General features: G+C 42.1%; 1 long non-coding RNA gene across 2 annotated transcripts in view; it reads left to right on the forward strand.

The window, feature by feature from the left end:
- The window catches only part of LOC108384253 (uncharacterized), a 57,130-nt gene extending 32,407 nt beyond the window's left edge, over positions 1-24,723 (forward strand). The window contains exon 3 of one of the 2 annotated variants that reach the window (XR_012123491.1): positions 23,337-24,723. This is a non-coding gene — a long non-coding RNA (uncharacterized lncRNA). Of the gene's footprint in view, positions 1-10,037; positions 10,311-23,336 lie in introns of those variants that run through there. The other variant, XR_005060803.2, reaches the window with a different exon arrangement.
- The last annotated feature ends 269 nt before the right edge of the window (positions 24,724-24,992 follow it).

Consider the following 24,992-nt stretch of genomic DNA (forward strand, 5'->3'; position numbering starts at 1 on the left):
GTGCCTGTTGGCCATCTGAATTTCTTCTTTGGAGAAGTGTCTGTTCATATCCTCTGCCCATTTTTTAATCAGGTTATTTGTTTTTTGGGTGTTGAGGTGTGTGAGTGCTTTATATATTTGGATGTTAACCCCTTATCAGATAAATCATTTACAAATATATTCTCCCATACTCTAAGATGTCTTTTTGTTCTGCTGATGGTGTTCTTTGCTGTACAAAAGCTTTTTAATTTGATGTAGTCCCATTTGTTCATTTTTTATTCTGTTTCCCTTGCCCAAGGAGATGTGTTCAGGAAAAAGTTGCACATGTTTATATTCAAGAGATTTTTGCCTATGTTTCTCCTAAGAGTTTCATGGTTTCATGACTTACATTCAGGTCTTTGATTCATTTCAAGTTTTGTGTATGGAGATAGATAATAATCCAGTTTCATTCTCTTACACATATTGTCCAGTTTTCCCAGCACCAGTTGTTGAAGAGGCTGTCTTTTTCCCATTGTATATTCATGACTCCTTTATTGTATATTAATTGACCATGTATGTGTGGGTTTATATCTGGGCTCTCTATTCTGTTCCATTGATCTATGGGTCTGTTCTTGTGCCAGTACCAAATTGTTTTGATTAATGTGGCTTTGTAGTAGAGCTTGAAGTTTGGGAGCATAATCCCCCCAGTTTTGTTCTTTCTCAGGATTGCTTTGGCTATTCAGGATCTTTTGTGGTTCCCTATGAATTTTAGAACTATTTGTTCCAGTTCATTAAAGATTGCTATTGGTATTTTGATAGGGATTGTATTGAATCTGTAGATTGCTTTAGGCAGGGTGGCCATTTTGACATTATTAATTCTTCCTATCCATGAGCATGGGATAGATTTACGTTTATTGGTGTCTTGTAGTTTTCAGCACATAGGTATTTCACCTCCTTGGTTAGATTTATTCCTAGGTGTTTTATTCTTTATGATACAATTAAGCATGTTATATTTAAATAATTTTATAGTTTTTTCTTGTTTTCTTGTACTTATCAAAGTATAAGTTAAAATATTGTTTTACTGTAAATACTTTTAGAAAAAATATTTTGCTAATGCACTTAAACCCTTCCTTTTGAAGACTGTGTACATACTATTAGTCTGTCATGATTTATTTAAACATTTCCCTTTGTTAGATATTTTTGGAATTATAAAAGATGCTAAAACAAAAATCCTTATTGAAAAATATTTATCTCACTTCTGGGTTTTCTAAGAATGTTTTCCTAGAGTAGGAATTACTAGATCTAAGACTATGAGGTCCCCATAAGGCTTACGGTGTATGTCACCATATTTTAACTTTACAAATCATTCCCCTCCTCCAGTTTATTTTTTAGATTTAACTCTTTAACATTTTTGTCATACCTATAAAATAAGATTTTAAATTTAATTTTATCCCCAGATATTTAGTCAATATTCCCAACAATTTTGTTGAAAACCGTTCCTTCATATTAGATGTAATATCTACAAATATACATATTCAATTGGTTACAGACTTATTTGGCTTTTTCTGGTAATTTTTTTACATCACCTCTTGGTGCTCAGAATGACACTGTTTTGATTATCAACATTTTTAAGTGAGTTTTATTATCTCATACAAATCCCTCTTTAACTCTTCTTTTTCAAAATTTTCTAAGCATTTCTTACTGTATTAATTGTCTACTGCTGAGCAATAGATTAAATTACAGGAAAGTTAATGGCTTAAAACAACACAAATTTATTATCTCACAGTTTTTGTGGGTCAGAATTTAACAAGGCTGAAAAGGTTTCTAGGTGTGAGTAAGGCTGTGATTAACATCAGAGGCTTGGGATCCACTTCCAAGCTTACTGACTGTTACAAAATTCAATTCTTTGTGGTTGTATGACTCTATTTGCAGTCCTAATGCAGCACTAATAGTCCATGATGTGATCTGGCAATAGGGGTATGCAAAATAGTGCCATCTGATGCTCCTAATCAACAATTTATAGGAAGCAAGGATCTGGGTGACTGTGGAGTGTTGCCCAGGCAATTTCGTAGCTTCAAGCATTCCAACACTTGGAATACTTTTGAACATTTTTGGCAAACTAACAAATAATAAGATTGGCTGGTTGCTCCTAATTTTGCTGGATTAAGTGAGGAAGAAGAGGGTGAGCTCGGGAATTTGAATTCCCAGTTTAAGTACTGCATAAATGACCTGAAGGCTTCAATAAATGCCCTTAAGAAGACCCAATGTGCAGCCACAGGGCTGAGATTGGTGAAAAACAGTTGTAGAGTGAATTTATCATGTTAGACCTACACAACCAGACTGGGAGGGTCCAGAAGACATATTGTTCACCACTACTGTGAAAAATAAACTCATGAGGGTATCTCCTACATCCTGAAGAGCTCTATGCTCACTCTTCTCTGTAGGCCAGAACTTACAGTGGGAACAGTGGTCAATTAATGGGGAAACCTAAATGCAGTAAGAATAATTGGATTCTGGGGTGGCTAGGGTCAAGTGGCAGCACTCAACTGGCAGTGACGAGTGGGAATGGATACTCTAATGGACAACAGAATAGAAGCAGCAATCAGCACAGTCTATGTAGACTGCGGTGTTGACTAATTGATTGTGGAGTCCCTAGAAATGGAATATATAGGAAACCTATTCTGTTCTTCCTTGCTCTGCATAAGCAGAAAAGTTCTAGATTTCATGAACAAAAGCCTACCTTGAATCACAAAAACATAGTCATAGCTCTTCATTCAATTCCCAGACTTGAGCCAGTAAACAGACCCAAAATCCCTCGAATGAATGGAAGGTAGGCCCCCTTGGGGAGAAACCTGGTATACTGCCCCCAAAATTATGCTGTTAATCTTTTCCCAGCCTTCTCAAAAGGGACATACGGCTTTTTACCTCAGTAATTGTATATTAGGGAAAAGGAAATAATTGGATCTTTCAGGGACTGCTCAACATTGGCTCTGAACTGGCCTTTATTCCAGGAGAACCAAAATGTCACTGTACCCCACACATTACAGCAATGCCTTAAGAAGGTCAAGTGATCAATGGAGTCTTAATGTTGGTCCATTTCAAAGTTGTGTCAGTGCTTTCCTTAACCCACTTGTTATCTCCCCAGTTCCAGATGCATAATTGGAATATACATACTAAGCAGCTGGAAGAATCCCCACACTGGTTCCCTGACTTGTGGAGTGAGGGCTATTAATGGAGGAAAGGTCAAGGGGAAGCCACTAGAACTTTCTCTAGGTGAGAAAATAGCAAACCAATAGCAATACCGTATCCCTGGAAGGATTACAGAGATTAATGCTACCATCAAGGATTGAAAGGTGCAGAGGTGGTGATTCCCACCGTATCCCCATTCAACTCACCTATTTGGCCTGTGTAGGAGACATACGGGTCTTGGAGAGTGACAGTGTATTATCATAAGCTTAACCAGGTAGTGACTCTAATTGCAGCTGCTGTACAGTATGTGATTTTATTGCTTAAGCAAATTAATACATCCCTCGGTAACTGTTACGTAGCTACCGATCTGACAAATGCCCTTTTCCCCTTCCCTGTCCATTATATACACCAGAGGCAGTTTGCTTTTGGCTGGCAAGGCTAACAATACACCTTCACATCAGAGGGATCTTGATTGCTTTTCCCTTCCACAAGACATCACACTGGTCCATTATACTGATGACATGCTGATTGGACAAAGTGAACAAGAAGTAGCAACTATGCTAGACTTATTGATAAGACATTTGCATGTCAAAAGGTAAGAAATAAATCCAGCTGAAATTCAGGAGCCTTCAACCGTGGTGAAATTTCTACGGGTCCAGAGCTAAGAAGCATGTCAAAATATTTCTTCTAAGGTGAAGATAGGCTGTTGCCTCTGGTGCCTCCTACAACCAAAACAGAAACACCACACTTAGGGGGCCTCTTTGTGTTTTAGAGGCAACATATTCTACACTTCAGTGTGTTGCTCAGGTCCATTTGCTGAGTGATCCAAAAAGCTGCTGGTTTGAGCTCAAAATAAGAGAAGCCTTTGCTACAGGTCCAAGGCTGTTGCTCAAGATACTCTGCCACTGGGCCCTATGTCCTAGCAGAGCCAGTGGCTCCTGATGTGTCAGTGGCAGATACTGATGTTATTTGGAGTCTTAGGCAGGTCCCCCTGGGTGAATCACAGCTCAGGACATTAGGATTTTGGAGCAAAGCCCCACCATCCTCTGCATATTATCCCCTGCTTTTGAGAAATAGCTTGTACCCTGCCACTGGGCCTTTGCAGAAACTGAATGCTTAACCATGGGCCACTGAGTTACCACCTGACCTGATTTGCCCTTCATAAACTGGGTGTTTTGTGACCCGTTAAGCCGTAAAGTTGGGTGTACACAGCAACACTCAGTCATCAAATAGATGTGGTATATATATGATCAAGTCCTGAGCAGGCCCTGAAGGCACAAATAAATTACATGAAGTGGCCCAAATTCCTATGGTCCTCACTCCTGCTACATTGCCTTTTCTCTCCCATCCTGTACTTCATGGGGAATTCCTTAGGATCTGTTGACAGAAAAAAGAGAAGATTCAGGCCTGTTTTATGGATGATTTCTCCAGAATATGCAGGCACCACCCAACAGTGGACAGCTGCAGCATTACAGCCCTTTTCTGGGACACCCATGAGGGACAGCAGTGGGTAGAAACCTGAGCCTCGCACCTGATTGTTCACTTGGTTTGCAAGGGGATCAGCCAAATAGGTCATTATTTTCCAATTTATGTGCTGTAGGCATTGGTTTGGCTGAATTGTCAGGGATTTGGAAGGAACATGACTGGAAAATAAATGACAAGGAAATGTGGGGAAGAGGTTTGTGGATAGATGTATCTGGATGTGTAAAAAACATGAAGACATTTGTATCCCATGCCAGGGCTCACCAAAGGGTGACTTCAGCAAAGGAGGCTTTTAATCATCAAGTGGATAGAAAGGCCCATTCTGTGGACACCAGTCAGCTTCTTTTCCCTGCTGCTTCTGTCCTGACCTAATGGGCTTATGAGCAAAGTAGCCATAGTGGCAGGGCTGGAGGTTATGTGTGGTCTTAGGAATATGGATGTCCACTCACCAAGACCAACCTGGTTATGGCCACTGCTGACTCCCAGTCTGCCAGCAGCAGAGAACAGCACTCTGTGCCCAGTATGGCATCATTTGCTGGGGTGATCAGCCAGGTCCCTGGTGATGTTTGGACTACTTCCATCATGGACGGGACATTGTTTTGTTCGTAATGGAGTAATCTTTACTCTGGATACAGATTTGCCTTCCAAACCTGTAATGTGTCTGCCACAACTGCCATCTGTGGACTTACAGGGTGCCTTTTCCACCGCCATGGTATTCCACACGGCATTGCTCTGATCAGGGAACTCACTTCACCGCCAATGAAGTGTGCAGTGGGCCTATGCTCATGGAATTCAATGGTCTTGCCATGTTCTGCACCATCCTGGGGCAGCTATATTGTTGAAACAGCAGACGGCCTCTTGAAGATGCAGCTGCAGCACTAGCAAGGCGGCAGTACATGGCGGGGCTTGGACAAGGTTCTCCAGAAGGCTGTGCATACTCTGCAGCAGTGCCTAACACATAGTACTCTTCCTCCCACGGCCAGGATTCAAGAGTTCAGGAATCAGGCATGGGAATGGGAATGGCACCACTCACGGTTACCCCTAGTGACCCATAGCAAAATTTTTGTTGCCCGTTCTGGTGACCATTTGCTCTGCTGGCCTACGCATCTTAGTTCCAAAGCGAGAAGTGCTTCCACCAGAAGATACAACAATGATTCCATTGAGTGAAGACTTCCACCTGGACACTTTGGCCTCCTCATGCTTCTGAATCATCAGGCAAAGAAGGGAGTTACTGCTGGCTGGTAGACTGATCCTGACTACCAAGAGGAAACTGCACTGCAGCTCTCTAGCAGAGAAAGGAAGGGTATACCTGAGGTGCAAGGGATCCCCTCGGGCGTCTCTTAGTATAACCCTGCTCTGTGATTCGGGTCAGTAGAGAGAACTACAACAATCCAATCTAGGCAAGCCTATTAATGGCCCAGACCCTTAATCCTAGCAGGTAAACAATTATGACTAGCTGAAGTATTTGCTGAAGACAAAGGGAATATGGAATGGACAGTGGAAAACGGTAGTTATAGATCCCAGCTACGATCACATGACCAGTTACAGCAATGAGATCTGTAGTTGTCATGAGTATTTTCTTCTTATTTTGTTATGAATATGTCTGTGTGTATATACATATGTGTATAAAAGAGATACTGTCACATGTATGTTTGTCTATATATGCACATATATGCATAGATGAGCAGATATCTGTTTTCTTCCCTCTCTTAGTTCCTCATCATGTAACAGAAGAGGTATCGACTTTATATCATAATTTTAAAATATGTTAATTTTACATTATAGTATTTAAATGGACTGCAGCTCCATTTAATGGACTGCAGGGTGTTTCTCAATGAGATTTATATTTGAATTATTAGACTGAGCAAAGCAGATTTCTCTCCTTATGTGGGTGGGCCTCACAGTTAGTTGAAGGCCCACAAACAGCGAAAAAGCTAAGAAGGAACTGCTCTTACCTGATGGCCTTTGCAGTGGACATGGTTCTGTTCATGCCTGGACACTCAGACTGAAACTTTGGCTCCTTCTGGGTCTTAAACATCCCAACTTCGAGATTAGAACTACACCACTGACTCTCCTATTCCCAGCTTGCCAACCATAGATCAGGGAACTTGTCAGCCTCCATAACCACATGACTTGTTTTCTTATAATAAATCTTTTTATACACACACACATATATATATGTGTATATATATATATATACACACACACACACATATATATATTACACTTACACATACATACACTCACACATACACATATATATATGTGTGTGTGTGTGTGTATACATATATTTTGTTCCTGTTTCTCTGGGGAACACCCTTGATTAATTCACACACTTACCATTATAATTGTCCAAATAAACTTCCAAAGAGTTAAGTCAAGTTCCATAACAAAATTCCATGGAAATGTTTCTTTACTTGTATATGATATGAACATCTTATTAATATGTAGCATATTTACAGAAAAGTACACATATCACAAGTGTGTACTTGATTTTTCACAGAACTAATACTTCGCTAGCAGGTTCCCAAATCAAGAACCCCTCAAGATCCTTCCAGTCTTTACTCTTCCAAAGGCAGCCACTATCCCGACTTCTAACACCATAGATTGTTTTTTCCTGCTATTGAACTTTATATAAATGGAGTCATATTGTATGTATTATTCTGTATCTGGCTTATTTTACACATTATGTTTGCAAAATTCAGCCATGCTGTAATGTGTAATTGCTTGTTCTCATTGCTGTAGAGTATTCCACTGTGTGAATCCACAACAATTTATTTACACATTCTGCAGGATTTTTTCCAGTTTTTAGCAATAATGAATTGTGCTGCTACATTCTTGAACATGTACTTTGAGGAACATATGCCCCTGGGATTTTAACTGGAATTTTTAATAATTCTATACATAACTTGGCAAGAATTAAATACTTACCTTCTTTGATCTGGGAACATGACAGATCTCTCTGTTTATGGAAAATCCAAGTTTCTTTCAGTAATACCTCCTCCATACTCACCCAGATTAATGTCCATTGGCCCTGGCCAAAGAGGTGGAAAGAAGATGAGAGCAAGGGAAGTCTGACCTCTCTTTTACCCACTAACGTTGCACCACCTTATTAAAACATTGTTCCGGGACATTTTTCTCATATTCTGTTCTGAGAATAGATATGATGCTTTTTGTTTCCTTCACTTTCACAACACTTAACAATTTTTTGTACATGACCTTTTAAAATGATCACTCCCTGAGAGCTCCTTTGGTGACTATTTGGGTTGTTTTAGACACTTCCTTTTCTGCCTCATGCCCTCCTAGAAATGCCCTTCCCTCTTGAGTCATACTCTCATTTAGAGTTGTTTCTTCACATTTACAAAATATCTGCCTCAGTAAAATCTTGGAAAAGGGTCTTATTATGTCTAAAATTCCTTCCTCACAATGACATGGTCATTAAGGCATGCCAGGAAGTGACCAGACATCCTGCTTTAGGCAAACAAATGATGGTGTAGTGCTGAAGCCTCCTGTCACGACCCTGTCTTACTTCTGAACTGAGCAGGTTTTATAAATCTCTGTTAGAAAAGCATCTGCTGGACCAAGTAGTCCACAAATGATAGGGTCCCAGCACAGACAATGGCTTATGTTCCGGAACACTGAGCCCCTTCCAACATTCCCCAGATGGACGTCACCTCCCTGTCACCTGGCCAGGACTGTGACTCTGTGCTCTTTGTTAACCTCTGTACTCATTGATCTGGAGTGCCAGGAACCCCCAAGGTCCTCTTCTAGGCCCCCTAAGGGCCATGGGAAATACTCTCCTCTGAGGTACACCAGACCACAGTCTGTACTCACTCTTTGGGCCCCATCTGCTTCAAAGCATCCCACCTTCAGATAATTCCAGGTGAGAAGAAGTTAACACTCTGTGTATCTGTGGATGACCCCAGATTCCACAGAACATGATTGAACTCCTACGGCAACACCCTTACCACATTCCACTCCGAGAGCTGCACTGTGCCGAGCATCCCCATTAGGCAGCCAGTCAAGCCTCTATCCAGGGAGTAGGTACTGGCCTCTCCTCAACTAAAAGCTCCAACTCTAGGAACCAGTCTCTGGAGATTGCATGGTCACTTGGCTGGGCAGGACGGTGGGGAAAGGGAGGAAACAGCCTCCCACCATTACACAAGGCTAGTGGTCCCTGATTCCCTCTCTCTCTCCCTCCCACTCACCCTCCTTTTCCAGAACCTACCCTCCTCTCATCAGTTAAAGGTAACAGGGACATACCTGCAGCTTTTGAGTTAGGCCCAGGGGATGGTCGGATTTTCGTGACAATTTTTAGAACTTTTAGAATTCAGGGATATATAACAACTTACTCATCCTCGGTTTTGAACCTAAGTCAGCCATTTAAGAATAACATAAAAGGTCTCAGTCGACAACAGGTTACAAAAGTAAACACGTACCACAAGTATTACAGATTGTTGTAAGTGCTATAAAGAAAAAAAAATAGGGCAACTTGATCAACAGCATCAGGGAACCACTCTAGATATGAAGGTCAAGGACAACCTGTTTGAGGAGGGAGCACCCAAGCACCCACTGGGGCTCCTTCGAGATCTGGGAGAAGCGCATTTCAGGCAGACGCAGCAGCATGTACAAAGACCCTGAGGTAGAAGTGAGCTTCAAATTTTGAGAAGATGAGAGAAAGCCAATGTTCTTCCACACATTTTGCCTGGGCATGAGCAAGACTACACCTCATCTTGCATCTACCACCCAAATAATAGCATTCATTTATCAATCAGAGCACATTGCAGAGCCGCTCCCCACAGTGAAGAGGGGGCTATGTGAGGCTCATGAAGCCCTTAGAAAGAATGACCTAGGAGCAAGTTTGACATAAACATATAATTATGTTTGGAACCTTAGATATCACTGATGTAAAAATCATTCTTGTCTACTTTTATGTGATGTATATACAACCGGAAGCACAACATGGGGGTAATTATCCTCTCTTGATATCTGAACACCCTTTAAAATGAAAGAACTAATTGAAGTCTTCATAAAGGTCCCTGGTACCCAGAAGACAGCAGCCTTCAACTCTGAGTAACATAACAAGGAAGGCTTTAAACATGTAGATGAACCGGACAGACAAAAATGTTTCAAGGTAGGCATGTTATCATCAAGAAAGCAAAATAAGCTTGTGAACATTTCATTGCAATTTCCAGGAAGGGAAATGATAAAAATGTTTCTAGGACTAAGAGGTAGTAAAATAGCAATCGATTTCATGATTCCCATTCTTAGTCAGGATTATAAAATGAACATCTGAAACTAATGTAATATTGTACACCATCAATTTTTGAAAATGCCATCGATATTTCTTTAAAAATGAAATTCAAAAGATTTTTAAAAAGCCACTTAAACTTATCTCCCTAATGCAGAGCTTTAAACAGGATTCGTTGCCCCAGACACCTCCACTTCCCTGCTGTTGTGAGAACCTGGAGCTCTGGCCACGCTTGCTGCTCTTCTGGCCACTGCACTTCTACCCTGGAGACCAAAGTTGAAAGAGATGGAAGGGTGTGAATATCCCAGAAAGGTGTGAGTGTCTGCTGGAAGGGTGGTTGAGGTCCTCACACTGCTACTGAAATCCTGAAGCATGTTCACAGCAGCCCCTGGCTGAAAGTCAGCAGGGAAATGGGGACCTCAATCCTACAACTGCAAGAACTGAATTCTGCCAATAATCTGAATGAACTTGGGAGTGGATTCTTCTCTAGAGCCTTATAGGATCAATGCCTTCCTAATTCCCTGAACTCAGCTGTTTTCTGCTTCTCACCTATGCTGTTTCTCCAGAGGGGTTCACAATCGATCTGTGGGGTGGGGGGTATGCACAAGCTAAGTTCTTCCCCCAATCTTGAGCACCTGCTAACAAAAGCTTTCCTTTTTCCTCCTTCAGTCAAAAACCAACTCTTCATGCAAATCAACTCTAGTAGTTAAATAGATAGTACTCATGCATAGTCCAAGAAGACTTTCGATGCACTCTCCTCGTGCTCCACAAAGATCTAATTTCTCAAAACACTGATCATCATCAGGCCGTGCTTGTGCCTACCACAGTTCTAAGATGGTCCCCCAGATCCTCTCCTCAAGCCCAGTACACGCCCCTTGCATAATTCCCAGTGCTGTGAATATGGTGGATTTTAGTCCCAGGATTAAGCTGTGTTACACAGCATAGTTGACCAAAGGTAGAGAGAATATATGGGTGAGGCTGATGTAATCACATAAGCCCTGTGAAAGCAGAGAGTTTTGCTGGCCCATCACAGAAGAGAAAGTCAGAGATTGAGAACTGGAGAAAGATTTCATGCATCCCTGCTGACTGGGAAATAGAGGAGGCCCTCTGGCGAGGAATGTGGGCAGCAGCGTTTAAGAAATGACAGCAGCCCCTGGCTGAAAGTCAGCAGGAAAATGGGGACCTCAATCCTACAACTGCAAGAACTGAATTCTGCCAATAATCTGAATGAACTTGGGAGTGGATTCTTCTCTAGAGCCTACAGACAAGAACTCAGCTTGATTGACACACAGATTTCAGCCTTTGAGACTAAGCAGAAAATCCAGTATGTGCCTTCTGACTTAAAGTTAATAGGAGAGGGTTGTCTTAAGCCATTAAATTGGTGGTAATTTGTTGTGCATCAATAAAAAGCTAATACAGAGTTAACCGCTCTTGGGATAACTAGAGAGAGAAGAGGAGAGAAAGATAAGAGGAAAAGGGGAAAAGAGAAAGAAGGAAAGGGGCTTGAAAGGAAGAAGGGAAGCAGGGAGGGATGAAGAAAAGGAGAATGAGAGGGGGAGTATTTCAGTTATCTACTGCTGCATAACAAACCATTCTAAACCTGTGGCTTTAAACAACAGCTATTTTATTTTTCATGATTTGGTTGGTTGACCATCTCAGGTGGACAGCTCTTCAGCTCAGTATGATGATGGGTGGGGGTGAAGGCATTCAGGGCTGGGCTGGAAAGTCCGAGATGGCAGTGGATGGGTAGTGCCAACTGCTGTGGGGGAGCTCAGGTGGGATTGTCAACCATAGCCTGTGGTTTTCCTCCATGTGGTGTCTCCATATGCCTGGGTTCCTCATAGCATGGAAGCTGGGTTTCAAAAGGCAGGAAGCAGAAATTGTCCATCTTCCTCAGGTCTGGTCTCAGCAGTCCAAGTAGGTCACTTCCCCTGCATTCTGTGGTCAGTGACAATCATAAGAACAGCCCAGATTCAGGAGGAGAAGAAACAAGCTCTACTTACTAAAATGAGAAGAGATGTGCATGCACAGGTGGTAGAAGAATAGTTCTGAGCTCTCTTTGGAGGAAGTAAGAAAGTATACAAACTACCACCCCAGGGATCCTTCCAAACATAGGTCAGATAATGTCACTTCTACTCAGGGCCTGACAGTGGTCTACAGAGCTGTGCACAGTCTGCTCCAACCCTTTAGCCTCTCTCGAGTCCAACTTCTTGCACTCGGTCCCTGGCCATTGCATTGCAGATCCATGGATCTCCCAGATGTTTCTCCAAGCACATTCTTATCTTGGGGGCTTGGCTTTTGTTTTCCTAGGTATCTAGAAAGTATTCTCCAGTCATCCAAAAGATTCCTTCCCTCATTCCTTTTAGTTCTTAGATCCAGTATCGGGGAAGCTTGTCCTAGCCATCCTACATAAAATAGCAACCTCCGTTACACCTGTGGACTGAATCATGTGCCCCCAATATTCATATGTTGAAGCCCTAGCCCCCAATACAACTGTATTTTGAATAAAGAAATAACCTGAGTGATGGGGATGGAGACTTACTCTGACTGGCATCCTTACAGGCACTCTCTCTTTCTCTGCCACGTGAGGACACACCAAGGCTGCAGCTGTCTCCAAGCAAGGGAGACAGGAACCAAATCGGCCAGTACCCTGATCTTGGACTTTTCTGCCTCCAGAACTAGGAGAAGTAAAATTCTGTGGTTTAAGCCACTCAGTCTATGATATTTGTAATAGCCCTGGCTGACTAAGACACCTGTGAACCCTCTCGGCCTATTTACCCTTCCTGGGTTTAATTCATAGCCATTAATCACCACCTGGACAATCGTACAGTCATGTGTCATTCATATGGTGTCAGTCTCCCCACCAGAGTACATGCTCCATGAAGAGAAACTTTATTATAATCATAGCCTAATACCTCAAAAAGGCTTTTAATAAATATTTGCTGAAAAAATCTAATGAATGAGTAAATAAAGGTTTTTTTTAGCATTAATAAGTATGGAAAAGCATTGTTTCTTCACCAGCTGGAAGCATCACATCTCTCTCTTTTCCCAGCAAAGACAGCAGATGTTTTCAAAGGTAGCACAGATGAAATGCTGCAGAGATAATACCTGTGAGAACAGAATAGAACACGAAACAAAACGATGTGATGATGGTAGGTGATTTCAGAAGAGCACAGCCCAGGATCTGTAATGTGGGGGATACTGCATTTTTGCACCTGTTCCTATCTGTGCATCGCATCTGAGTGCCTCTCACCCACGGGAAACTGTTAGTGGAGCACAGGATAGGTAAACCTGTCCACTGGGAAAAAGAGGTTCAGTTCATTACAGACCCACGATGTGTGTTTTGAATCTGCGGCAACACTGAAGGTCTATCTCAGCTCCTCTTCCAGGGGCTCTGGGGGTTTGTTTCCATAGCAGGCTTGGGGGTGATGCCCACTGAGACATTGCATCATAGCTCTGCGCTCAAATATTTCAATACCAGAATATTAACCCATTATGGAGAGTCACTGCTAACTTTTTAACCCTGAAGGATAAGTCTGCACAACTCTGGGATGGGGGAGCTGGGACACAGCCATGACACCTGTTCCTTGGGCCTAGTGCATTTCAACTCTGTGGCGGTCTTAGATGCAGACTAGTCAGTCTTTCCCTTCAGACTCTGCAGTCATTAGCTGAATAAAGCAGCTGATGGTGCAGTCTTGGTCTGCCAGCCAAGAAACTGATAGTGAATCAATTGTTCAAGGTCAGGCCACAGAAGGAATGAAAGAAGAATCAAGATGGGGAGTTGAGGAATTCAAATGAATGGTCTGTTTTTACTGCCAGTTTAGACAGTTCCTCAGTAAGAACATGAAAGTACCACCTAATAGGTGACATTCAAGATGAGTTTCCAGCTCCCAAACCAGATGTCCAGCTACATTTCCCCATTATCAAACCATTTCCCTGGAGATGCACAATGAAGCCCTGAGAGAAACCTGTGAACCACAGGGAGCAGGTCCTTAGCGACAAATCTGACAGGAGCTCTGTATTAGCTCCTCGTGCTGCCGTGACAAATTGCCATGAACATAGTGGCTTAAAACACAGAAATTAATTTTCTTTTAGTTCTGGAGGCCAGAAGTCTGAAATCAAGACAACAAGGTGGATTCCTTGTGGAGGCTCTGAAAGTGCCTGTTCTGTACCTCAATCCTAGCTCCTAGCAGCTCTGGAAATCCTTGATATTCTTGGCTTTTGGGCAAATCACTCCAGTATCTGCCCCTGTCTACACATGGCTTTCCCCTCGCATTTCTCTCTCTTCTTTTCTCTCTCTTACAGGATGCACATCATTGGGTTTAAGTGCCCACCCTAATCCAAGATGATCTCACCTGGAGAATCTTACTTTAATTATATCTGCAAAGATCATTATTCCAATTAAGATCATAGTCTAAGGTTCCAGGGTTTAGAAGTTGGAGATGTCTTTTGGGGGACACTATTTAACTTAATATATACTCTTGACCCAAGCTGTCAGCAGGATCCCAGCCTCATAGTCACCAATAATTGCATTATTTAGTTTTAAAGCATAGATAGGATGGATGGCTTTGAGTCTTTTCTAATCTGTAGTGCCCCCTCTCCTCTCTAGAGCCCTATTTCCTTCTTTCTTCAAATCTCTTCCTGATTTATACCTTCCCAAACACAATCCAATAATATCTATAGACTCCAGCTCCCCTTCCCCCAAATCCACTTGTTTCTCAGACATCTCCATTTCTACAAACTCCTATCTAGTTACAGAGTATGTTTAAAAGCATATGGGCTTTATTTCTTGACCCTGCCACTTACAGCTTTGTCACATTACTTTGGATGAGGTACCCACCCTCTCTGAAGTTCAGTCTCTTTATCTATAATACAGGGGTTGCCAAAGAATTAATGGCATTGTATATAAAGCACTCAGTTCAGTGCCTTTCTCATATTTGTCGAAGGGTCAGTCAACGATAGCTGGTGTTATTGTTCTTCCAGGAACAAATTTCAGTTGTGCACTGAGCATCCACTCTAGGTATGGCACCATAACAGGCACTGTGGGAGTTTATCTGAGGCCAAAAGAGAAACACTATCACCCTTTGAAAACTCACAAAATGGACTTTCTGTGTTCTGAAAGTCTTGGAGGAAGAAGGTTTAGAAATGCTCTTGAATCCCATTGCCACCTGCATGGCTCATGGCTCTTCCCATGTCTGGGAAAGATGCCCTTCCTCAATTACTGAGCATGCGTATTTATCCAAATTAAAATGTTTTCCAGAAAGAAATTACCTTTCATTACCAACATTTATCTCCTGAACCTGCTTTATGTAGAGGCTTCCTGGCAACTCTTACAAACAAAATAACCCATTTCCATCTAATTTTCCATGTGATTACTGATTTTCAACCATTCGATCACTTTTAGGCAATCTTCTCTTGGTTTAACTTATGGTGTTTTGATTTTCCCAGAAAATTCTACAGGTCTCACCTCACCAAAGTAAACTCCCTATTAGCACTAAAATCTCAACATATGACACCACTGTGAGTTTCCCTGGTACTATGCTACTGTTGGCCAAAATGATGCCCCCAAATCATTGCTGGGCTACTCTAGTGCCTTCTGAATTTTCAAGAGAGTCGATAATGCTCAGTCTAGTTTGGATGCTAAATGCATGTCCCTCTCTGCCAATTTCATAGAAAGGGCAAATCCTCATATCACTGGTGAGATCAGTCTCATGGATGGGAACCATGAAGCATAAATCATGATGTTGATAAGTCAATTACTCAGTTCCCTAATCTTACCAGGCAGCAAAATGCCACTATTTTCTAGGATCATTCTAGTTGCTATTACTTAGGTCTTGCCTCCCCTTTTAAGGTCAAAACAAGGGTTACCCACTGACATCACATGTAACTAATTCAGCCCCCAAATGAATTCTGCTTGGAAAACAGCAAAAAAAATTTTTTGCTTTTAGGAGTCAAGTCCTCCCCAGTTCACCATGGTCCCTACCACTCTCTACTGCATTTTTACCCATTTATGCTGTTGCCTGAAGGCATTTGAATTAGTGAGCCCTGGAAAGAAGTAGCAATTTCACTGAAAGGTGTTCAGTAGTATTGGTAAAAAGGTCCATTTAGGGTTACTAATAAATCCTAGTCGGCTAGGCACACCCAAACCGAGCTGGCTTGTCATCCTGACTCATGGATTCATATTTCAAGCTTACTCAGAAAGTTAATTATCTGATTGTTTGATTCCAAGAACCACATGCTGAACTTCATTGAGTTATAGCACATTGGTATTTCCTAAGTTGTGCTGTAAAAATATCAGAAACAATATGCTTGAAATTTTCTTGCAGTAGAATATTTAATTTTTTTAATTTAACATTTTAATACAATCTAAACTGGCTCAATAAAGCCCAGAACAAAGTTAAAAATGTACATGGAAGCTTGAGTCCCTGGGCAGAGCTAACACTAAACAGACATACAAGGCTTTTCCCACATGGAAAACTTGATCTACTCAGGTGGGTGGGTATTACATAGCACAGGGTTTCTTTATCAAATATATTGGGCAAACTCTTTGATAAATATAGGTAAATGCTCTTTTTTTTCCCCACTGTAAGACATCTGGGTCATTAGTGCGCTCCAAGAAGGACTCGTACATGTCATTTCCCAAATCCATTTGTCTAGCAAACTTTTGCCCGGAACATCTGCTCACCAGTATTCCAACACACATACTTTAAGAAAGGCTGATGGCCAGAATCTGTGAGAAATACTTAGTACTTCAGTGTCATCCTGAGGACTGAGCCTCCCCTAAGGACCACTAAACCCTTACGAGACCTTGCACAAATGTCAGAAGCACCATGAGTCACTCTTTCTTTATTTAGAAAGTGAATAGGTGGAGCTGTCTTCCAGCTCAAGCAGTTTCTGCTTTGCCGCAGAGCTTTCTAATACTGTATCTGGTCATTTTCCCTAAATGGCTAATGAGGCAGAGAGTGAAGGGGGTGCTGCTCTATGAATTAGACTTCCCGGGACTTTCTGCAGGGCTTCCCAGGCCCACCTGACTTTGCAGAAATACACTTAACAATTCCAAAGCCAAATGGTTACTCTTTTCACAGAGACTCATTGCATTTCCCTTAAGTGGTGTTTCAAGCCTTTGAGTGTGAAAACCACTAAAACTGTCAACTGCCTCAGCAATCCAAGATTTTTTTATGAAATCATCACCAAAACTTTGAGATACTCTCACTGAGCAAGGAAACTGAGAGAGACTAAAGGACTTTATTATTATTCAGTTTCTTAGCTTTGATAGAAGTAGTTCTGAAGTTAGGACTCCCACCCCTGAGCCCAGGGTCTCCAGTTTATCCATGTGTTGGGTTTTCTTTCTTTACTGCGGTGAACGAGGATGGGAAAGGAGGTCATGGGCCCAGCTCCTCTCCATCTGAGTCTCCACTTCCTGGGGTTTAAATCTAATAATTCATCTTCAGGATTGGCTTAAGTGGCCTGGCAACAACCCCACTATTTTCAACAGTGATTCGTCTTCTGATGTTTCAGGAAAAAGTGGAAGCAGTTTGTACAAACCACAGACACAGGCCACCAACCTCTCCAATTTATGGCTCTTCTTTATATATCCAAGAAATAGGGGAAAAATTGTGCTTGTTTCTCAACCTAAGAAAAATTAAGTTTTTCATTTGTGGACAAGAGCAGAGCTTTGTCTGAAAATAATATCTCCAATTAAGGTATGAAGGGTGTAATAAAGTACATTCAGAAGGAAAATTCATCCTCATTAGCAACTCATTCTTACCAATGTTTGTTCTTTCCACAGATGCAAACATACGCTTTAACTTTTCTTCTGTATGATAATCTGTACTTGAAGAGTTGAACATCTCTTGTTACAAAGTTGAATGAGTCCAAGAAAACTGTTATATGAGAAACTGCCGATGTTTGGTGGTAGCTGGAAAGTTTACATGAATTTATATCTAATTTTTCTAGCAAGGTTTGGTGGAAATGAAAAAAAACATATTTTTGGAAGTCATGTTAATCTATATCTGTTGGTTGCAAGAGGTAGAAATTGAACTCAAACTAAGACTGAAGCAAAAAGGATAAAGTGTTGGTTTGGAAGTCTGAGATGTGTATCCTGCTTCAGGTCTGATGGGCTCTGGGACCCAGCCCATGATGCCTGAACTCTCTGTCTCTCTCTCTTTCCCCATCTTTCCACTCACTTCTGCTGGGTTTTAATCTCAGGTTTTTCCTCCACTGGGCAGCAAGATGTCTGCTCACAGTCCCGAGCCCTCTTTGTCCTTATAGCTCCTGATTCTAGGAGAAGAGACCCTTCCAGTTTTCACATATAAAATTTCATGGGAGAGAGATTTGAAACCCAGACACTCAAAAAGGAAATAAGAATCAAAAGTTGAATGACACCAAGCGCCTAGAATTCAAACAACACATTTTTACATTTACTTACTGCAAACTATTATGTTTCACATAGACCTCAGAAACTTCCTCCTTTTTTGGCTTCCAGTTTGCAATCGCTTAAAATAAGGTTAAAGAAAAAATATTTCTAAAATACTATCTTCCTATCCTATGCCAATGTTTCTCAGCCCAGGAACTAAGCGAACTGGTATGAGAACTGTAAATAACCTTATAATATGAACAATTCAATGCCTGAAAACATTTGAAGACTCAGGTAGAACCAATGATTCTTGGTTTAACATTTTCTTAAAAGTCTGATTTGTCCTCTAAGTCATGGTTTTCACACTTGCTATTCCCCTAGGCAGAGGTCCTGTCTCTTCTCTTGTCCATTTTCACCTCCACAGAGAAGCTCTCCATAATGCTTGGCACATTGTAGATAAGAAAAAAAATGACCAAATAAAATATATGTACAAGAGAAGAGACTTAGGGTTTCTTGGTCATTGGCCAGGATGAGAAAACCAGGGGGAGGCTAACCTGCTAGGCAGGGGTCATTTCTCTCTGGCAGAAACTGAGAAGGCGACGCGATGAAGTGGGGTAGTGAGAGGGGACAGGAGCCTCTGCCCTGCCCATTGGCGGTGACCCTCCCACCTTCCCATTCCCATTTCAGTACATATTCCCCCCTCTGTGCACTAGCACAATGTGCTCTTGGGAAGGAGCAAAGAAACTCCTTCACTGTGTTGCATGTGACTAAAAACAACTTAACATCTAATACAAACCAAAGCCTCAGACTTTATCCATAGATTCCAGCCATGGGGTCTTGGGAGGATTGGAGATAGACGGGGTATCCTTAGTGTCTGAAAAAAAGGCAGAATACAAAATGTTGTCTACGGTATCTTCAATTTATAGAAAAATAACATAAAATTACCTATGTTTCTATACTTCATGGAAATCCTGTAGTTCCTGTTTACATATTTTACATATACATGTTTTATGTTATTTGCATATTTTTACATATACATATTTCTTGTGACCAAGAAGGAAGGGAATCTTTAAAGCACACACTTTTAAAAGGCTCTAGGGCTAAGAGGAAATGGATTTTTCTTGACTACAAATAAAGAAGGGCAAGGCAAATAGTCTAACATCCTTGAGAAATTTTCATAAAAGGCTGTGGGGTAAGGGTGGGAGCCAAGGAGTGTGGGAAGACACAGGGCAAAGGGGGAGAAGGAAGGAGAGGACAAAGACCTCCGGAGCTTGGTGAGTTTTAAGAGTGAGGTTGGGAAAGAAATATTTTTGCCTGGGGCAGATTAACTAGGGTTTAAAGTGTGTTTACTCACAAGAAGGAACATTTTTTTCTTTGTTCTTGAGACTTGAAGTTGAGGTCTGAATTAATCCGCGCTTAGTTACTGGCTCAAAGAGCTGTCTAGCCTATAGCAATGGCATTCAGGATTCTGAAGAAATCTGCTCTTTCTGGGACTCGCCCTGTTGGTATACAGGTTTCTAATCCCTCTTAAAACACAGAAAGGCATTTAATCTCTGTCTGGGTGTGAGTCTGCACTGAAGGCCCTGTCAGCGTGCACTGTGAATGAAGTACCGGGCCATCGTGGTCACACGGATAATGTACTTTACACAGTTGTCCGGCCATTTTGTGTAAGGGCTCTATTTCCAGACCAGCTTTTCTCAGCTGATGGGGTCTTTTTTTTCCCCCGCTTTTTCATTTAAAAAATTTTTATTCTTTCTGTAATTTCTTTATATATACTTTCTAAAAAAGTTATCAAATGTACATCGCAGTGGTTCAACAGTCCCCCACCCCTGCCCACTCCCCTTCCCCTTGGTAACCATTAGTCACTTCTCAGTGTCTATGAGTCCAATGCTGTTTTGTTCCTTCTGTTTTGCTTTGTTTTTGTACTCCACAAATAAGTGAAATACTACAGTATTTGTCTTTCTCTGCCTGGCTTATTTCACTGAGCAAAATACCCTCTAGAGCTATGATGTGGTGTTTTGAACCCTTGTAGGTGAGCTCACTTCCAACCTGCTACTTACCTCTCCGACTCGGCACTGCTGTGCTATGTATGAGTGGTATTTATGCCCCTAAGTCAACTAGCTACCTGATTCCAGCTTACTTAGGAAAATGTAGATGCTGCTGCTAACAATTATCAATACTGGAACTTGCTTTTCATTTTTTCCTTGTGGAAGCTGTCACTAGAGGTTGAAAGATGACATGAATAGCTGGGTACCATCAAACATTTCAGTGCCAGAAAAGACTTGTTGATACCACAGATGCCAAGAGAATCAGACCTGACTTCCTTCTACTTGTGGTACTGATGGCATTGACGTCAACCCATACAAAGGGATCTGAGCCCTATGCTCTGCTGACAATTCACGACTGAGTGATGTGTTCCCGTGAATCCTGATGACCATTTTTCTGTGATCAAAGAATAAATATAATGGTAATTGTATGCCTTTGAATTCACCAGCAAGCCTTTCAAGGGGATTTCTCAACTTTTCAATACCTCATTCCTAGCATGAAAGAACAAGTTGATACCTCAGTAAATACTGCCATTTCTTCAATCATTTGAAATATTCTGAAGAGATCACAAAACTTTGCAACCATTTTGAATGGACCCTACTACTTAATTTAATTTGTATTGGGGGTTTCTGTACTGACTGACCATGTTCTTCCAGTAAAGTGGTTTTGGAAATCATGAATACTGAAATTTAGTGACATGGACATATTTTTCCAATAAGGGCTTGTTCAGTTTTGGCAGTAGATATGTCTTGGGTCAAAACAAGCTGCTTTATGAAAAATAAGGTATATAAACCAGTTAGAAAGAGAAATAAACTCCTGAAGTGAGGCTACCGTGTGAACTAACACACACAACTGCAGAAAGCACCCAATTAGGTCCATTTCAAGTCACTTAACTCTGGAGTTAGAGTCAACCTCTTCTAACCTCCTTTTTTACAGATGAAGCCCAGAGAGGGTTGGAAGTCTTGTCCAAAGTCACGGAGCTTGTTAATGGCAGAGCTAAGACCTAGGTCAATCCACATACATTTATTGACTTATCACAAAGTATCAGGCATTGTATTTGACTGTGAAATAATGCAGAGTAGGTCTCTGCCCTCTTGGAGATTACATTCAAGTGGGTGAACCCAGAAATAAAATGATTATAAACTGGGGTGTGTACTATAATGGCAACAATCATAGATCTGAGAGAAAATAACAGGGAAGTAGCCACTTTAGATACAGTAGTTACCTACCAAGTGATACCTCCTGCTGTTTGACAGAAGGGGCATTTAAGCTCCTAGATCTGAAGATGAAAAAGAGATAACCATGAGAGAGGTTAGAGGTGCATGAGAATAAGATTACAGGCATATAGAGGTGCTTTCAATGTTGCTGAGCATGAGACCAGTCTAGGCTATTTTCTCTTGTTAAAGGGCATACTTATGAACTTATGATGTCCAGGGATGAACCATACCTGACCTCCATACATACCTGGTTGAACTCTTCATTCAACCCGAAACAATGCTTCTTATATTCATAAGAAGGGGGCTTCTTCTGTTATTTAAAATGAGACCCACACTATTTTCTATCCTCTCCTTCACCCCATTCCTCTGCCACAAACAACATAAGAAGCTGAGATTGCTCAGGTTCCCACTCTTAGCCCAGCTCAAAGAAGCTTGAGTCCTTCCTGATTAAACTGAGGACAGATCTTCCTGGCATGGGAAAAAAATTAAAGAGCCATAGGATTTAAGAAGTTAAACAGTTCATGAGTGGATGAGAATTCCACCTGCCCTCATCAGTTATATTTATAGCATAATAAGCTCTGTTCTCCATATTTGACACACTAAACAGATAGGCAATAGAAAAATGATGCTCAGAAACTACAGTGGCATCAGACCTGCTGATTTGATGACATGGAAGGTCCTGATGGCATCTGAATTTATTGACCTTCTTCAAATCTGTCCCATTAAAATATCATAGCTCCTGATGTTTTGGATCCATACAGAAATACTTTCTCAAATTTTCACCAACCCCCACTGGACTCCCCAGTGTCAAAGCTCACTTTACAATGATATATGATATCTATGTCATCTATGTTATCTCTCTGTTTATATCTATGATGTAAATGTTTTGTAGATAACGTGAATGTAACCCACCCTGCCTGCCTGACTTAGTACATAACTCGACCTCCTGGATAATCTTGGATTTGACTGCTACAGCTTTCCTGAAGACTGGTTGCTCTCCGGCCAGTTGATTCAGCTGGGATGGAACTAATGAAGCTAGAGCCACAGATTTAGCTCCCCTGGGGACTAATTAACTTCACACAGAGAAAAAAAAAATCTTCCAAATTTCTCTCATAACGCGAGCCATCTATTTTGGAAGTGCACCCACTGGGTAAAGAAGAGCATTCTAATTCACTCTTTGCAAATCTACAGAATCCCTCTTCTGCTCAACAGTTTCTTGCCAAGAGAGGTTTAGATTCATTAGCTCAGCCTCCATAGTTCAGTTACTTCTTAAATGTCTGGATTCTTCTCTCCTCCCCACACTCCGTTGAAATAATTTCTGCTGAAACCACCTACAGTCTGCTCACTGCCCTGAGTAAGAGCCATTCCAGGCCAATCCATTTCCCCAGGGAGGAAACACAATGGCAGCCATAATCCCACTCATGAAAGATAAATGAGCCCTCGTGGATGCTGTGCGGCCAGAACCTTGGCCAGCTGCGGAGGTGGGTGGGGACTGAAGGCTCTCAGCTGAATTGCTCTTTGGGAATCCGTGTCAGCTGAAGGAAGCTGCTCTCCCACAGTCTTGTGGCTTTCTGGGGACAGTCAGAATCAAATGACTGGCGGGAGGGTGAGTACAAAGGTTCAGCCCTCTTGCCTTTAATCAAGCCACCCCTGAGAGGCCATCCTGATTCCCAAGCTCCCTGTGCGATGGCCCAAAACCTTTGTCACAACTGCTGTGATGACACCGCCCCTGTTGAGAACTACTTTGCACTCTTCCCACCATGCAGGGGTCAGGATTGATGCTGACAGATGTGTAAACTCATTTTGGAGGGTCTGAGTTTCCCTTTCCTTCCCACAGGACCTCAGCCAGCAACACTATGTAGTTACAGAGCATCTGGTCCGCTAACAGAAGTCCTACATAACATCATATGGGACCAGACTACTCACTTTGCAGCAAAGAGGCGTGGCAGTGGTCACATGACCATGGGATATGCTGGTCTTATTACTTAGTGCACCCCTCAGAAGCTGCCGCCGTGTGAGAGAGCAACAGAATGGACTTCTGAAGGTGCAGTTCGGGTAACAGCTTGGAGAAGATGCCTGCCCTCCACCGGGGTTCAGCATATACTCTACATTAGTCACGATCTTATGTGTTGGGACCACAGAAGGTAGAATACATATGTCCGGAACCAAAGGATGGAAGTCGGAATGGTCCCATCCACCATCATGCTCAGGGATGTGCTTTTAATCCCTGTAACTCTAGTTTCTGTGAGTTTAAAGATCCTAGTTCCCAGTGGAAAGCCCTGCACCAGAGGGCAAACCAAGTGCCCGTTAATCTTTAGCTCCCGGGCTCCACCCAGTCACGGCGGTCTCCTCGTGCCAAGAGACAGGAAAGCAGAGTAAATTGTCTCACCCTCACTGGAGTGACCGATTCTGATTATCAGGGGGAGGTGAGGCCGCTGCTACACAACGGGGAGAGGGAACACTGCTCGTCACCCAGGTCACCCACTTGGGCTTCTCTTGGTGCTTCCCTGTGCAACTTTGACAGTGAATGGATAGCGGCCATAGCCTGAGAAGGACATACTGATCCGTGTTCAGACCCATCGGGGTTGAGGTTATGGGTTATTCCACCAAGTAAACCATTAACCAGCAGAAGTGGCAACTGAGGACAAGATAAATCTAGAATGTGCAGATCAGCTGCTGCTTGAAGACTAGCTACAGTCATGGGGCCTGTAGTTCATCCTACTAACCTTTTTCTTAAAAGTTCACCTAGGGAAAGAGGTCAACCAGCATCCTGGGGGAGTTGTGCCTTGAGGGTATTATATAAAAAACACTGGATGCAAGCAGTGTAAAGGGTAGACAGGACGTGGTTTAGTGCACCACCCGATCCTCTCTCGGAGTAAATCACACTCTCCCCCGTTGCTGAGAATGTTGACAACACAAGACTTCAGATGAGTTTCCCCCCAGAGACGGCTCTATGTTAAGTAGAGCCACCTCACACAAAGCCATGTTCTCACTGCCAGCCCACATCCACTGACCAGGCAGTTTGGAGAGAGTATAAAGAACTAGCCTTACCTCCCCTTCAAGGCAGCACAACTCTGAAGGGCCATTCCAGTTTCTGGGCACGTCTTGGAATAGGATGAGCCTTTGTGACTGTATCACAGTCCAACTTCTCCCTCCGACCACCCTTGCTTTCATCAGTCCCCCATGAATATTGTTATCGGTGACACTTCCCAGTGAGCTCTCTATACACCAATCTCCATCTCAGAGTCTTGTTTCCTGGGGAACCTAATGCAAGAGCCTTAATATAGAGAGGTTTACACAGGGTTTAAGGGCATGGATTTCAAAGTTCCACCCAGATGGTTCAAATCCCAGCCTTCCATGTGCTACCACCAGCGATGTCTCTGAGCTTCTGTATTGGCATCTATGAAATGATAGTAATGTGGTACTCAAATGGCTATTATTTATGAGTAAATTAGCTATGATAAAGTTCTTATATAATGTTTGGCATCATAAG

Source organism: Manis javanica, chromosome 12, assembly GCF_040802235.1.
Source record: "Manis javanica isolate MJ-LG chromosome 12, MJ_LKY, whole genome shotgun sequence".
NCBI lineage: Eukaryota > Metazoa > Chordata > Mammalia > Pholidota > Manidae > Manis > Manis javanica.